The 15,389-nt window shown below is 41.3% G+C and overlaps 1 long non-coding RNA gene across 1 annotated transcript in view; it reads left to right on the top strand.

The window, feature by feature from the left end:
• LOC110344862 (uncharacterized) overlaps positions 1-15,389 on the top strand; it is a 56,618-nt gene that overhangs the window by 17,145 nt on the left and 24,084 nt on the right. Inside the window, exons 2-3 of the long non-coding RNA XR_002387782.2 lie at positions 1,404-1,528; positions 14,153-14,265. This is a non-coding gene — a long non-coding RNA (uncharacterized LOC110344862). The remainder of the gene's footprint in view (positions 1-1,403; positions 1,529-14,152; positions 14,266-15,389) is intronic.

Here is a 15,389-nt window from a genome sequence, read left to right as displayed (position 1 = left end):
GGGTTAGGGGTGAGCTGAGGAGGGAGAGGCTGGGAGGGGGCAAAGGCTGGGAAGGCTGCAAGGGAGGAGAAGCAAAACAGGGTTCTTGGAAATGAAACCGCTTCCCCAAGAGAAACAGCCTGATGCGATAAGAGCAAAGTAATAAAAAACAGACAGCTCACATTTCCCTGGAACTAGAGAGCCAAACAGCAGTGGGGTTTTGGCTGTTCCAGATCACTGTGGGAGTCAGTGTAAGTTCTTCCTCAGCCCCCAGAGGGGAAGGGGTGGCGGATCTTGTGTCTGGGGCTCCCCGCTGATTCTATGGCAGAGAGCTCAAAGCCTTGGAAAGAGCAGCCCTCTTTCCTCCACTGTGGCAATGTTACTCTTCCCAGCATTGCACACACAGGGATGAGGAGTCCTGCAGTTCACTGGCTCCTTCTTCCACACCCACCCCTTTCATCCCCACAGCTGCTTCACTAAATCACCCAGCTCAGAAAAAACTCCTCACACCCTTAGCTGTTTTCTTGCTGCACCCAGAGAGCTTGTCTTGAATTAAGAGGCAGCAGGTAGGTGGAATCTGGCTTCCTTTGATAGCCTGGTTCAAAGGAGGCAGGGGTGGGATTGGACATTGGATCACATGATCAGTCCTCCCCATGCCTCCTAGCCCACTTCCTCCAGAGCAGGATCCCTCAAGCTTTCAGCAGCTTGTACCAAAACACAGCCTGAGTTCTTGCACCATCAAATGACTGTCGTTTCTGCAACCTGGCAGGCAAAGTCTGCTTCTTTGCCAGCTGGAAGAGGGAAGTGGCAGGTCTCTAAGAAGAAAGTGAGACCTTGCCTTCCAGCTGAGAGATGCCTGGACCTGGAGGAAGAGGCTCCATGTTAACCCAGAGTTTTCATTTCCTCCAAGAGCAGCAGGACGGGTAATTCCGAAGCAGGGATGGGTGCACAAAGGCAAGGATGAGCATCTGCTGCTTCATCTCAAGCACAGCTGTGCCAAAGAATAAGAAGGAACAGTTATGTAACTTCCTCATGTCAGCTGGAGACATCAAGGCATTGTTGGCGCCTCTCTGGGTTTCCATCCCTTGGTCCAAATGTCCCCTGGGTTGATTTGTCCCGGATCCATCTTGGTGGAACACCATCTCTCTTTTTTCTTTTAATCGTCACAGAGGCCGGTACAGCAACACTGATTGGGTTCAGATTATGTGTACGTGGGGGCCCCACAGTGAGCTGAGAGCTGTGGTGGTTGTTGAAAGTGATGAAGACATGATTCGCCATCTAACAGGTGGGGAAGGACACAAAGACTGGTCTCCAGATGGTTTAGTTTAGACTTATGCAGGTATTCAGATCACTAAGAGTACAAGTACATGGGACAATGTAATCTCAGTGACACTTTCTTTTTTTTTTTTTCTTTTTTTGTACAGGGAATTGAACTCAGGACATTTGCACTGAGCTACATTCCAAGCCCTTCTTAAAGAACGCACTTGCTAAGTCACTGCTTTCCCTGGATGGGCTTGAACTTTCAAACCTCCTTCCTCAGTCTCACAAAGTGAGTACACCACCACAACCAGGTTCAGTGTCTGACACGCAAGAGCAATTTTATAGGTCAGGGTATTATTATTTGCTGCCTCTCTAATGGCTAAAATCCTGCCTGTTCATATTGCACATATTAGGTACTCCACAAAATTAAATTGAATGACTTCATCTATTCCAATGTCAATGCTTCTCTTACATTAAGAACCTGTTAGAAATGTTTCCTAACTTCCTTATAATTTTCATTGGTACCCTAAAGATAAGAGGCTAAACAGTTTAAATTGGTGACTCAGAGCCCGATACTAACACAATTACACCATCATATGAACAGGATAACTGTCCTCAGATAAGATATATGTCTCTTTGTTCCTCTACTAAATGGCCTCAGACAGTTGTATTTCTTCTGCTGTATTTGTGTTGTCTTCCTGTATCTTGTTTCAAGGCTAAATTGTAATTTTACCATCTTGTTATTTGGGGGCATCTACCCTTACCCTCCTGGATTCTAATTTGTTCCTTTGAGTCTCTGACCCTCGTGGTTTAGCCTAGTGGGATAAACTCCAGGCATTTGGAGATCCAGGTTTAGTCTCACCTTGTGTAACTGGATAAACTGATTGGTCCCTCTGAAAGTCAGTAACCTCATCTTTAAAATAGGAATAAAAATGCCTCATTGGTTACTGTGGGAATTCAGCAAAATAGTTTATGTATAATTAAGATGTTAAGGAACTCACAAGCCTCGAGAACAAAATACAATTTGAGTGCACATACTTCTCCTGGGTTCTGTCCCCAACCATAGCAACTCCTAGCCTATTTCCCAGCTCTGCCCAAAGTTCTCACCCTGCCTGTGGCGTTTTCCGTTCCGCCCTCCCCTGGCAGATGTGTGGCTCTCTCAGAGCTTCAGCACTGCTGTGATGCTTGGGCAAGCGCCAGTGTGCATGCCGAGTGCTGCCTGGATGCTGATCCTTCGTTCTCAGTTGGCTGCTCACTGCTTGGTTCTGTGCAGAAGGAAGAAAGCTTTTCCCTGAAGGGCAGTGTTGCTGCACCTGAGACACAACACGGTCCTGCCTCTGCTCAGAGCCTCGAGTATTTTCTTGAATAATTCAATGGGCTTCTGAGCATCAATCCCTGCTTAGAATCTCACTTTCCTTCATGGAGAACAGCAGTATCAGTTTCTTTTTCTCTGCTGGTCCTGTAACATTTTCCCAACAAGTGGGAATAGATGTCATGATAGCTACTCTATACACAATTACTTTCTTCTTGGCTCTTTTGGCCAGGGCTCAAAATTCTTTTTTCATTCTGAGTTACAAAACCCAACTATGACCCACTGATTACTGTGAATGGCACTAGAACAATCTGTTCTCTTGCAAAAGGTACCTGAACCAGAAAGAATTCCAAAAAGGGACCAGTGAGGACGGGGGTGGCTGCTCGTAAGATAACCAGACAGGAGGCCAGCGATTCTGCTATGGCCTGAGTGCTCACTCAAAGAAAATCTCATGTGTTGAAATTATGTGAGGCAAGGGCATGGTATTGGGAGTGGCATCTTTGGCATGTGTTTAGGTCACAGAGGCAAAGTCTTCAGGAATAAAATTTTAATGACCATATAGAAGAGGCCCAAGTGAGACTCTTTTCCCCACCACCTTGTGAGGCTAGAGGAAGAAGAGAGCAGTTCAGGAGAAGAAAGGTCCTTGCCAGACATGGAACCCGCTGCTGCCTTGAGCTTGGACTTCCCAGAGAGGTCAGGTGTGGTGGCACATACCTGTAATCCTAGCACTCCAGAGGCTGAGGCAGGAGGATTATCATGAGTTAGAGGCCAGCCTTAGCAACAGAGTGAATTTAAGGCCAGCATGAACTACATAGTGAGGCCCTGCCTCAGAACAAAATGAAACAAAACACCTGTGAGAAATGACTTTCTGTTGTTTATAAGCTACCCAGTAGCCAGAACAAATGAAGACAGTCATCACCCTAAGTTTTACTCTAGGTTATGTCTGCAGTATCCAACCTACAAAACCATATTTTGCCAGGTAAATCCCAGCAAAGAAATATAAGACAATTTATCTTGCATTGAAGTAGCTTGTAAATCTATTCATTCAACTAACATTAATTGAGGTGTTACTCTAAGTAAGCAAACTACCCTGCTTGAGGAAGCAAGTACTCACTGCTCTGACCCTAAGAGAGATTTCAGGGTGGTGGAAATGAAAGCCATTAATCATCAAAGAGATAAAGGTACAATATACATTATGCATGATAATGATAGTGATGAACACATAACTGGGGAGAGAGCTGCTTTAAAAACACATTAAAGTAGGGCCAGGGATTTAGCTCAGTGGTTCCACAGCCTGCCTCACAAGCACAAGGTTCCGAGTTCAATCCCTGGTACCAAAGCAACAACAGCAACAACAACAAAGAACAAAACACATTAAAGTAGGGATTATCATTACTGTTTTCCAGGTGGTAACCCTGAATTCGCAGAGCTTTTGTAACTTGCCTATGTTCACATCAATAATAAGTAGGAAATCTGGATGTCAAGTATGCAGACTGGCTATCAGCCTCCATTTTCCACTGTGTGTTGCACTGATTATTGCTATGAAAGAAATCGTAGCAATACATTGAGCCACATGACAGTCAGCTTCATTGTAGTGTGGACAGGTGAAGTTAAAGAAGGCTTCCATGAGAAAATGGAGTTTGAGCTGAGATAAGAAGGGAAGAGAGGGCTAATAAGGCAAATGGGTTGGGTACTGGAATGGCTCCACTTGGGAAGGACGCAGCCTATGAGGGGGCCTGAGCTGGAAGGGAGCATACAGCACTTGAAGGAATGAGAGGAAGTTCACAGCATGGGACGTTGTTCATTTTATGGTCATGAGGTTGGAAGTGATGCTGCCTTTTTGTGTCATGGGAACCAGCGCCCTGGGGAGAGAAATGGACTGGTCTGGTTTAGTGGATTTCTCCTCTGACTGTGCTAGGGTGCATCTATCACTTTGGCTTATTTTTTAAAATTAAGCCTCTTTTTATATATATAAACAGTTTATTTACTGTAAACAGCAACACAGACAAAACACCATATAAACACGAAGGAAGTGATGCAGAATCAAGACACTAGCTGACTTTGGATCCGAGGCTCATAAGCAACACAGCCCAGGTTCTGAGCTCAAGATCACTAAGCATATCATCCCTTTCTCACTCCCCTGCTTAAAAATTCTATCTGCCAAAAAGAAAAAAATCTATCTGCCTTCTTATTCTTCTTTGGATGAAGATGAAACTCCTTAAGAGAACCCCCAAGCTCTGTGTGGGTTGGGGCCTTCTTGTTCTCTGGCTGTCCTTTTCCCTCCCCTCTAATCTGCTCTCCATGCTCCAAATGTCGCACCAGGCAAAATATTTCTTTTTCAGTCCTTCATGCTCCTTCTGTCTCTTTCTGCCTGTAAAATTATCCTTTCCCTCTTTGTTCATTCATGTATTCAGAATTATTCTCCAGCATCTATGATGCATCAAGTACTCTTCGAAGTCCTTTAATGACAGCTGAAATTAAAGATGTGTTCGAAGGAAGAAGTAAGTAGAAAAGACGAAGAGGAGGAAGAGGAGAAAGGGGAATGGAAGAAGAGGAAGGAAGGAGGAAGTGGGAGAGGAGAAAAGGGGGAAAGAGTAGGGGAGAGGAGAGGACAGGGAGAAGAAGAAGAAATCAGCTCAGGGTAACAGCTAACTAAAGTCAAGGAAGCTAGTGGAGAAAACCTTGGTGTACTTTTGACTGGTGGTTAAGGAAGGCCTTTAAACTGAGACCTGAATGATAAGAAGAGCCAGACTGGCAGAATTAACAGAGAAGAATAATCCAGGCAGAAGGAACTTTTTTTTGAGACAAAGTCTTGCTATGTAGTTCAGGCTGGCCTCAAACTTGCAGCAATCCTCCTGCCTCAGCCTCCTGAGAAACTGAAAGTGTAAGTGAGGAGCAAAATGTATAATAGATATTGTGAAATAGGAAGAACATGTTCAATGGGTAAGGAAACTAGGGAGGGGTGCAGAGGAAAGGAAGGAAGGGAAAGGAAAATAATGAGAAAAGAAGGGAAAAAATGGTAACAGCTTTTGTAAATAAGGAGGAAAAGAGGGGTTGAAGGCAGGGGAATGGGAAAAAATGAGAATCAAGATATATCATGAACAGGGACAAATTCTCTATGATGAATGTGATCATGATGTATACCTACAATGTGCCAATAAAATTAATTTTAAAATTCCAGGCAGAGGGAACTAAAATCTCCAAAGGTCATGAACTGAGAATAAGAATGGAATGCTTAAAAAACTGAAATAAAGAGTAGGTGACCAAATAAAAGTTAGGGGTGGGATTAGTGGTGAGAATGGAAATAGGAACAGATGAGGCCAGAGACAGTGCCAGGTCTTGTAGGGCTGCCTCAGCCAGTGGGAGGAGTTTGAATTCTTTTCCAACCGACACTGAAGGTTTTTCAGAAGATTGACGTGATGTGATTTACCTTTTGCATGGATCCCTAGGACTGCTCCGTGGAAAGTTGAGTGTAGGAAGTAAGAGTGAGACCGTTCATAAGATAGAAGTTGGAAAGGAGGGGAGGGAGGCCCAGGAAGAGGCAGAGGGAGGCAGAGACAGGGAGGAGAGAGAGGGAGCCGCTATGGAGGGTGATGGGAAAGGGTTGGAATCCTGACCTTCCTGGGGTCTGTGGGTGTAACGGCAGTGATAACTGAGGAACTGCTTTGAGAAACCGGATGTGAGAGAGAGAGAAGAATCATCCTCAACTTTTGGTGTGATCGATTGTATCAGGTGGTGGTGCAGATGGGAAAGGCTGGGGGAGGAGTTGATGTTTACGGGATCTGTTGAGAACTCTACTCTGGGTGGATGTGTCAATGTGAGACGCTGATTTACCATCTGAGTGGATTCTCAAGTCTGGATATTCGAGGAGAGGCTGGGCTGGATGCCCATGTTTGGGGGAACTGGGGATCTATCCGTGATGTTCGGTCATGGGGAGATGTGTGGATGGGGAAGAGAAGGCGGCCTGCCTGATTAGCTGCTTCTCATCATTCATATTTCCCTGATGACTCCTTATTATGAATGCCTTCCCAATCCCTTGGTGGATAAATCTCTCTTGTAATGCTTGTAGCTATCACGTACTTCTCCTTCATAGCACTCAGTACAGTCGAAATCTATATAGATGTGTGATCGGTAATGTGATGATTGTGTGGTTAGGAAAGATTACCCCAAAACTTGGAAATAAGGTAGAAAGAATGACCATGTGTTCTTTCGTGCATAGAGCGCTGTGTAATAAGTCTATCAGCAGGTCAACTGGTTACCATTTGGTGTACTACTGACCTTTGATTAGGGTACAGACTCTGTAGAGTTAATCCTGAACTGGTCGAAAATTGGTAAGATACAAAGGATTTTTGTACAACAGACAGAATTATTATCACAAAGGGAGTGGTTTCATTATTCACACAAAATGAATGAATCTAATTAATGCCACTGAATCTGACAATTAAAAACAGAGAAATGATGAATTTTACTTATATATATTTCACAACTTAAAAATATTAGTAATGTAATACACCAAAAACTATTGAATTGTACATGTAGTCAAATTGTGCAGTTTGACAATTATAACTCAATAAAATTGAAAAGTTAAGGGATTATTTTTACTTTATAGGAGATCACTGTCTAATGGAAAAAATTACTCAGTAAACAAACTATTTATAAAAAGGAAAAATGCCAAAACTTGATGGTTAGAAGAACATCTGGGGAGATATATTTGTTCAGTAAAGTTCACTCGCTCTGTAATATAGAACAGCTTACTGAATCTTAACTTCTTTATCAATATAATGAGTCTAATATTAAAGCATACTTCATAGAGCTATTGATTTTTTTACTTTATTAAATTCTTTTATTGGTACATTGTAGGTATACAACACAATTACATTTCTCATTGGGAATTGTACCTTTACATAATGCATCTTGGTTCTTATTTTTTCCCCATTCCTAGCCCTTCCTTCACCCCCTCCACCCTACCCTATTTACAAAGACTTTATTTCCGTTTTTTCCATTTCCCATCATTTTTCCTTTCCCTTCTTTCCTTTCTCCTGCCCCTCCCACTACCCCTACCCCTTTGAACCTTTTCTTCCTATTTTACATTATTGATTATTCATTCTAATCATTGGTACATTTTAGGTATAAAATATAATGACATTCATCATTGGAAATTTGCACTTTTAAATAATCTCTCTTGGTTCTTATTTTTCACCCTTGCCCAGCCCTCCCTTCAACCCCTCCATTCCTCCCTATTTACAAAGATTTTGCTCCTATTTTTCCATTTTCTCATATTAATCCCATTCCCTTCTATCCTTTCCCCTAGCCCTCCCACTTCCTTCCCCTTTGCCCCTTTTCTTCCTATTTCACATTACCTATTATACATTTAGTCCTTATTTACACTTTCAGTTTCTCACACCAGAGAAACTATTTGGTATTTACACATGTGTCCTATTTATTTCACTTAAGAGTATCACCTCAATGTGCATCCATTTAGCAATAAATGTCTCTAATTTCTCATTTTTTATGGCTGAGTAGTACTCCATTTTATAAAAAACCACATTTTCTTTATCTAGTCTCCAGTTGATGGGCATTTGGGCTGTTTCCAGGTTTTAGCTATTACAAACTGTGCTGCTATGAACATGGGTGCACATATATCACTGTGGTATGATTCTTTTAATTCTTTGGGGAAGATCCCCAGCAGTGGAATAGCGGGGTCAAATGGGACTTCCAGTCCTAGTTCTTTGAGGTATCTCCATACTGATTTCCACAGTGCTTGCACCAGTCTACACTCCCACCAGCAATGGAGCAGGGTTCCTCTTTCCCCACAGCCCCGCTAGCATTTGTTATTGGTTGTTTTCATGATAGCAGCCATTCTTTCTGGAGTGAAGTGGAATCTCAGTGTTGTTTCCATTTGCATCTCTCGAATGACCAGTGATGTTGAACATTTTTTCATGTATTTATTTGCTATTTCTACTTCTTTGTGTGAGAAAAATCTGTTCATTTCAGATGCTCATTTTTGGATTGGGTCTTTAAATTTGGGAGGTCTGATCTTTTTAAGTTCTTTATAGACATGAGATAGTAGACCTTTGTCTGAGGAAGAGCAGGTGAAGAATTTTTCCCACATTGTGGGTTGTCTCTTCACACTACTGGTGGTTTCTCTTGCTGTGCAGAAGCCTTTTAAGAAGAAGAGATCCCATTTGTTGATTGTTTGTGCTAGTTCATGGGCAACTGAGGTTTTGTTCATAAAATCTTCTCCTACACCAATGTCTTCAAGGGTTCTGCCTAACCTCTGTTCCAACTGGTTCAGAGTTTCTATTTTAATATTTAGATCTTTAATCCATTTTGATTTTAGTTTAGTGCATGGTGAGAGATATAGGTCTAGTTTTAATCTTTGGGAAGTTGAAGCCCAATTTTTCCAGCACCATTTATTAAAGAGGCTATCTTTCCTCCAGTGAGGGTGTTTGACTCCTTTATCAAAGATGAGATGGCTGAGTGTGTCTGGCATTGTTTATGTATCTTCTAATCTGTTCCACTGGTCCTCAGGTCTGTTTCTTTGTCAGTACCATGCTGTTTTTATCACAGTAGCTTTGTAGTAGAGTTGCAGGTTGGGGATTGTGATACCCCCTGCCATGTCTCTGTTACCTAGAATTGCTTTTGCTATTCTGGGTCTCTTCTTGTTCCAAATGAATTTTTGGATTGTTTTCTCAAGGTCCGTGAAGTATGCTGCTGGCATCTCAATTGGAATTGCATTGAATCTATATAGCAGTTTTGGAAGTATGCCCATTTTCACTATATTGATCCTTCCTACCCAGGAGCAGGGGATGTCTGTCCATTTTCTGATATCACCTTCAATCTCTCTTTTCAGAGTGCCATAGTTTTCAGAGAAGAGGTCTTTGATTTCTTTCATTAGGTTGATTCCCAGGTATTTCAGTTTTTTGGATGCTATTGTGAAAGGAATTATTTGCCCTATTTCTCTCTCAGTGAGTCTGTCATTTGTGTAGAGGAAAGCTATTAATTTTTGTGTGTTGACCTTGTAACCAGCTACTTGACTGAATTTGGTTATTAAATCTAGAAGACTTTTGGTGGAGTTCTTGGGGTCTTCTATATAGAGTATCATGTCATCTGCAAACAATGACAATTTGACTTCTTCATTACCTATCTTTAATCCTTTTATTTCTTTCTCCTGTCTAATTGCCGTGGCTAATGTTTCCAGAACCATGTTGAACAAGAGTGGTGACAGTGGACATCCTTGTCTTGTTCCTGATTTGAGTGTGAAGGATTTCAGTTTTTGACCATTTAGTATGATATTGGCTGTTGGTTTTTCATAGATGGCTTCTATCAGTTTGAGGTAGAGACCATCTATTCCAATTTGTTGTAGGGTTTGTATCATAAATGCATGTTGGATTTTGTCAAATGCTTTTTCTGTGTCTATGGAGATAATCATATGGTTTTTGTCCTTGGCTCTATTGATATAGTATATTACATTGATTGATTTGTGTATATTGAACCACCCTGCATCCCTGGGATGAATCCCACTTGATCAGGGTGTATGATCTTCTTGATGATCTTCTGAATTCTGTTTGCCATTATCTTATTAAGGATTTTTGCATCTATGTTCATTAGTGAGATCGGCCTATAGTTCTCTTTTTCAGTTGGGTCTTTCTCTGCTTTGGGGATCAAGGTGATGCTTGCTTCCAGGAATGAATTTGGGAGTATTGCTTCCCTTTCAATTTCATTGAAGAGTTTAAACAGTAATGGCAGCAGTTCCTCTCTAAATGTCTTGTAGAATTCAGCAGTGAAGCCATCAGGGCCCAGGCTTTTCTTAGTTGATAAGTTTTTAATTACATTTTCAATTTCATTGGTTGATATTGGGTTGTTCAGAATTTTTAGGTCTTCTTCATTCAACTTTGGTAATTCATATGTATCTAGGAATCTGTCCATTTCTTCTGTGTTGTCCATCTTATTGGCATATAGGTTCTGGAAGTAGGTATTGATGATCCTCTGGATTTCTGCTGGGTCTGTTGTAATTTCACCCTTTTCATTCCTTATTGCATGGATGTGGGCCTTTTCTTTCCTTTTTCTGACAAGGTTGGCTAACGGTTTGTCAATTTTGTTGATTCTTTCGAAGAACCAACTCTTGGCTTCATTGATTTTTTGTATTGTTCTCTTAGTCTCCATTGCATTGATATCTCCTCTGATTTTTATAATTTCCTCCCTTGTATGAGCTCTGGGGTTGTTCTGCTCTTCTTTTTCTAGAAGCTTGAGGTTCAGCATTAGGTTGTTTAATTGGGCTCACTCTGTTTTCCTAATATGATTATTCACTGCTATGAATTTCCCTCCTAAGACTGCTTTCATTGTGTCCCATAGATTCTGATGTTGTATTGTCATTGTCATTTAATTGAAGGAACTGTCTGATTTCTTCTTTCATTTCCTCTGTGACCCATTGGTTATTCATAAGTGTGTTGTTCAATTTCCATGTGTTTATGAATTTTTTTGAGTTTCTTTTGCTATGGATCTCCAATTTCAGTGCACTATGGTCTGATAATATACAGGGGATAACTTCAAATCCTTTGCACTTACTTAAACATGTTCTATGTGTGAGTATGTGGTCTATTTTGGAGAATGACCCATGTGCATCTGAAAAGAATGTGTATTCTGATTTTGTGTGGTGGAAGACTCTAAACATCTGTTAAATTCATTTGTTCAAGAGTTTGGTTGAGTTCTAGTATTTCATTACTTATTTTTTGTCTAGTTGATCTATCTACTTGTGACAGTGGGGTGTTGAGGTCCCCCACTACAATTGTATTAGTGCAGATATAACTTTTCATGTCTGATAGTATTTGTTTTATATAGTTGGGCGCACTAGTGTTTGGTGCATAGATATTTATGATTGTCATCTCTTCCTCTTGGATTCTTCCCTTTACAAGAATGTAGTGCCCTTCTTCATCTCTCTTAATCAGTGTTGGTTTGAAATCTACTTGATCTGCAAAGAGGATAGCTTCTCCTGCTTTTTTTTCGGGTTCCTGTCACATGGAGTATTGTTTTCCACCCTTTAACTTTCAGTGTATGAGTTTCCTTTTGAATTAAGTGTGTTTCTTGTATACAGCATATTGTTGGATTTTGCTTCTTGACCCCTTCTGCCAGTCTATTTCTTTTGATTGGTGAATTGAGACCATTAACATTGATGGTTATAACTGAAACATATTGACTTATCCTTGCCATGACTTTTTCTTTTTGTTGGGTTCTCCCCCTTTACATTTAATTTCTTGTCGTGCCACATGGGTTCATTCTGCTTTGCTTCCTGGGGTTGTGATCCTCAATGTCTGTTCCTAGGATATTGTGTAAAATTCTTTGGAGTGCTGGTTTTGGTATTCACGAAGTTCCTAAGGTGCTGTTTGTCATGAAAGTATCTTAGATAGTTTTGCAGGGTACATTAATCTGGGTTGGGGGCTGTTTTCTTTTAGAGCTTGGAATATGTCACTCCAAGCTCTTCTTGCCTTGATGGTTTGTGTTGAGAAGTCTGCTGTGATTCTGATGGGCTTTCTTTTGTATGTGATTTGTTTCTTTTCTCTAACTGCTTGTAGGACTTTGTTGTTCTGTTGAGTTTCTGGAATCTTAACAATCGTATGCCTATGTGTGGATTTTTTTTGATCAAGGCTATTTGGAGTCCTATATGCCTCACTTATCTGTATGTCAAGTTCTTTTCCCCTGCTTGGAAATTTTTCTGCCATTACTTCTGTGAAGAGTTTTGTTATGTTATCTGCACTCTCTCTTGTTTCTTCATTGACTCCAATCAGTCTTATGTTATTCTTCTTTGCATCATCTAGCAGCTGCTGGATTGATTTCTTGTGTTCCCTTATAATTTTGAAACAATTTTTCTTTTCCTGGTCACTAATTGCAATCTTATCTTCTATATCTGAAATTCTGTCCTCACATTGGCTCATTCTGCTGTGTAGACTTTCAGTGGAATTTTTCATCTCCTGGAAATCTATTTGCATCTGTTTTATGGAGTCTATTTGTTTCCTGTGTTGGGATTCCATCATGTTCCTCAGGTCCTCTCTAGATTTATTAATCATATCTTGCACTAGGAGCACAATTTCTCCTGTTATCTGAGAAATTATTTCTGATTTCATTTTTTCCAGATCCCCTTTTTTTTCCCAGTTTAGTGAGTCCAGGTGGTTGAGTATCAGAGTGTTCCATCTCATTTCCCTTTGGGGTTGTTGTAGGTGATCTGGAAGTCTGGTTTTGAGACTTATTTTCATGTTTTCTCGTTTTGAGTTGGGGGGCAGGCGTGGTGCTGTTGACATCTGGGCGGCTCACCTCCTCTGAGCTGGGAGAGGTGAGCCAAGGGCTGGGAGCGGAGGTAGGGATGGTGGTCTAAAAGCCCCTTCCTCTGGGCCAGGAGCAGTGGGACATTTGATGGCCCAGATGCCCCTTCCTCTGGACCAGGAACAGTGGGATGGTGGCTCAGAAGCCCCTACCTCTGGGCTGGGAGTGTTGGGATGGAAGGCAGCCCAAATGCCCTCTCCTCTGGGCTGGGAGCAGCAGGAGGGATGGTGGCCGGGCAGCCCCTTCCTCTGGACCAGGAGCAGTGGGCTGGCTGCTCAGAAGCCCCTACCTCTGGGCAGGAATTCTTTAAATGCTGAGAACTTGATTAGCTCCAGTACAGTGGTCTGGTTGTCCAGTGTCCTCTGTGTCTTTGTAGTGTGGAACCAGGTGGCTGTACAGAGATGAGGCCAAAGCAGCATGGGGGGGCAGTGGATTGCTGGGGCATGGGCCAATTAGGTGTTTTCAACGCGACTGGCAACCTTGGGACCACGTCTGCAGACCTGCCTGTCTGCAGCGGGCTGATTTGATGTTTTCAGCATGACTCGGAATGTTATAATACAATTTTCAATTTTTTCTTTTCTTGTATTTTGTCTCATCCAGTAGACTCAAAATACCTCAAGATGGGATTTTTTAAAAATGATACTTCCCTAGCAAATATAAGCAAGTTCGTATAGGTACTAAACAAATACAGTATTGCCTATATAAATTCATGAATGAATTTGGAGACATTCTTAAGGCTTATATGCACATCTGTGATATTTGTGGTGGGCCAGTGGGCTTGATTTTGGCTGAAGTCGTCCTGCTCTCTTGGTACCATCTCAATAAAATTAATCCTTGAAGTAATTAAAATTTGTACACTTTAACATTTCCAACTTCCCTCACTTCTTATTTTCACTTGATCTATTGCTAAATACATTTCCTTTAGTTTATACTTGCGTGTTTGAAAATTCAAATCTTCCTTTTATTTCTGCTTGGCATTTTTACTTTGTCATTTGCATTCTAAAAAAGTTGCTGAATTTTTAAATTCCTTAACAAAGTTTATTGGGAACTTAGGGAAAATTTGAAAAGATGTGAACATTTTAGGCAGCTAAAAATGTTTTTAAAATTTTACTTGTGAAATAACTTCTATTCTTTCATTTACCTAGATAATTACAAATAGTCCTTTCAATTTCATTCAAGTTGGTTTAACAGTACTTGATCTATGGCAGGGTATTGCCAGTCCCTGGCTTGGAGAGATTCATTATCTATCCTTCTTTCCCTCATACTCTTTCTCTCCTTCCTCAGGGGACTCTCTTCATAGTTGGAGTGGGGACAGATGTGGGACAGAATGTGAGAGACCCTGTCATATATTCAGAGCCATACTGGCTGGGAGAGCCACGTACTACCTGAATATGAAGGTAAGAAATGATGACATCTAGCATTTCTGAAGCAGAGATTTTCATAAAGGAAATTGTATCTCCAGGTTTTGTTTTTTGTGTGTTTGTTTGTTTGTTTTGGTACCAGGGATCAAACTTGGGTCCTTGTGCTTGCACAGCAGGTGGCACAACCACTGAGCTAAATCCCCAGCCCAGTATCTCCAGGTTTTTAGAAATAAGTAGCTCATAACCATTCAGAAAATGATTTTTAAAGAACTAAATCATTCTACAATATGTGACTTCAAAGAATGTATTGAGTATGTCCGATACTTTTTTCACTCAGCCATGCTACTATGAGCAAATTATCTATTGTCTATGAGGTTGGTCATAAGGTATAACATACCATTGTCACAAATTTGCTGTTTTTGTCTATATGTCATGTTATTTTTTAAATGGAATTTACTTAACATTTTCCAAAGTGTGTTCTAGGATACCCTAGGCCTGAAAGAGCCTCTGGGGGAACAAAAAGCCAAAAAGCAAATAGCTGCATGTGATTCCTGTCTTGGAGATTATATTAGAGTCATTCAGAGCAAAAGAGTAGAATACATAGGATATATATCTTATATCTCTCGTGTACATTCCCCATCTCCTATGTGTACACACACGTGCCCACACACACACGTGCACATGCACAAAGGTATTTATTAGATTAGTTTACACCATCACAGAATCACAGAGGCTGAAACTTTTCACAATGACCATCTTTGAGTTGAAGGCTAGGGAGGTCAATAACATGACTCAGTTTAAGAAATTGGCACAAGGGAAGCCAGTGTTGCAGCCCCCATTTAGAAGACAAAGCTTGAGGACATCCAGAGGACTACTGGAGCAGATGTCAGAGTCCAAAGCTGAAAAGCTGATGTCCAAGGGCAGCAACACAATAAGACCCACCTTGCTCAGGAAGAAAGATCCACAGAGTGTGTGTTTTCCTTTTCTTTCCTATTCCATCTGGGCCTCCAGCCAATTGGACAGAGCTGTCCACAGTCAGAGTGGAACATCCCTACGCAGCTTGCTGGCCCACATGCCAATCTTCTCTGGAAATATCCCATAGATATACTTAAAAGTAATCACAGTCAAAAGACATCCCTTAACCCAGTCAATCTGACAAC

Source organism: Heterocephalus glaber, unplaced genomic scaffold, assembly GCF_053883595.1.
Source record: "Heterocephalus glaber isolate CG9 unplaced genomic scaffold, H.glaber_assembly_v1.0 deba00001773, whole genome shotgun sequence".
Lineage (NCBI taxonomy): Eukaryota > Metazoa > Chordata > Mammalia > Rodentia > Bathyergidae > Heterocephalus > Heterocephalus glaber.
The sequence above is the reverse complement of the archived record's forward strand: the minus strand, read 5'-3'. Positions and strand labels throughout refer to the sequence as shown.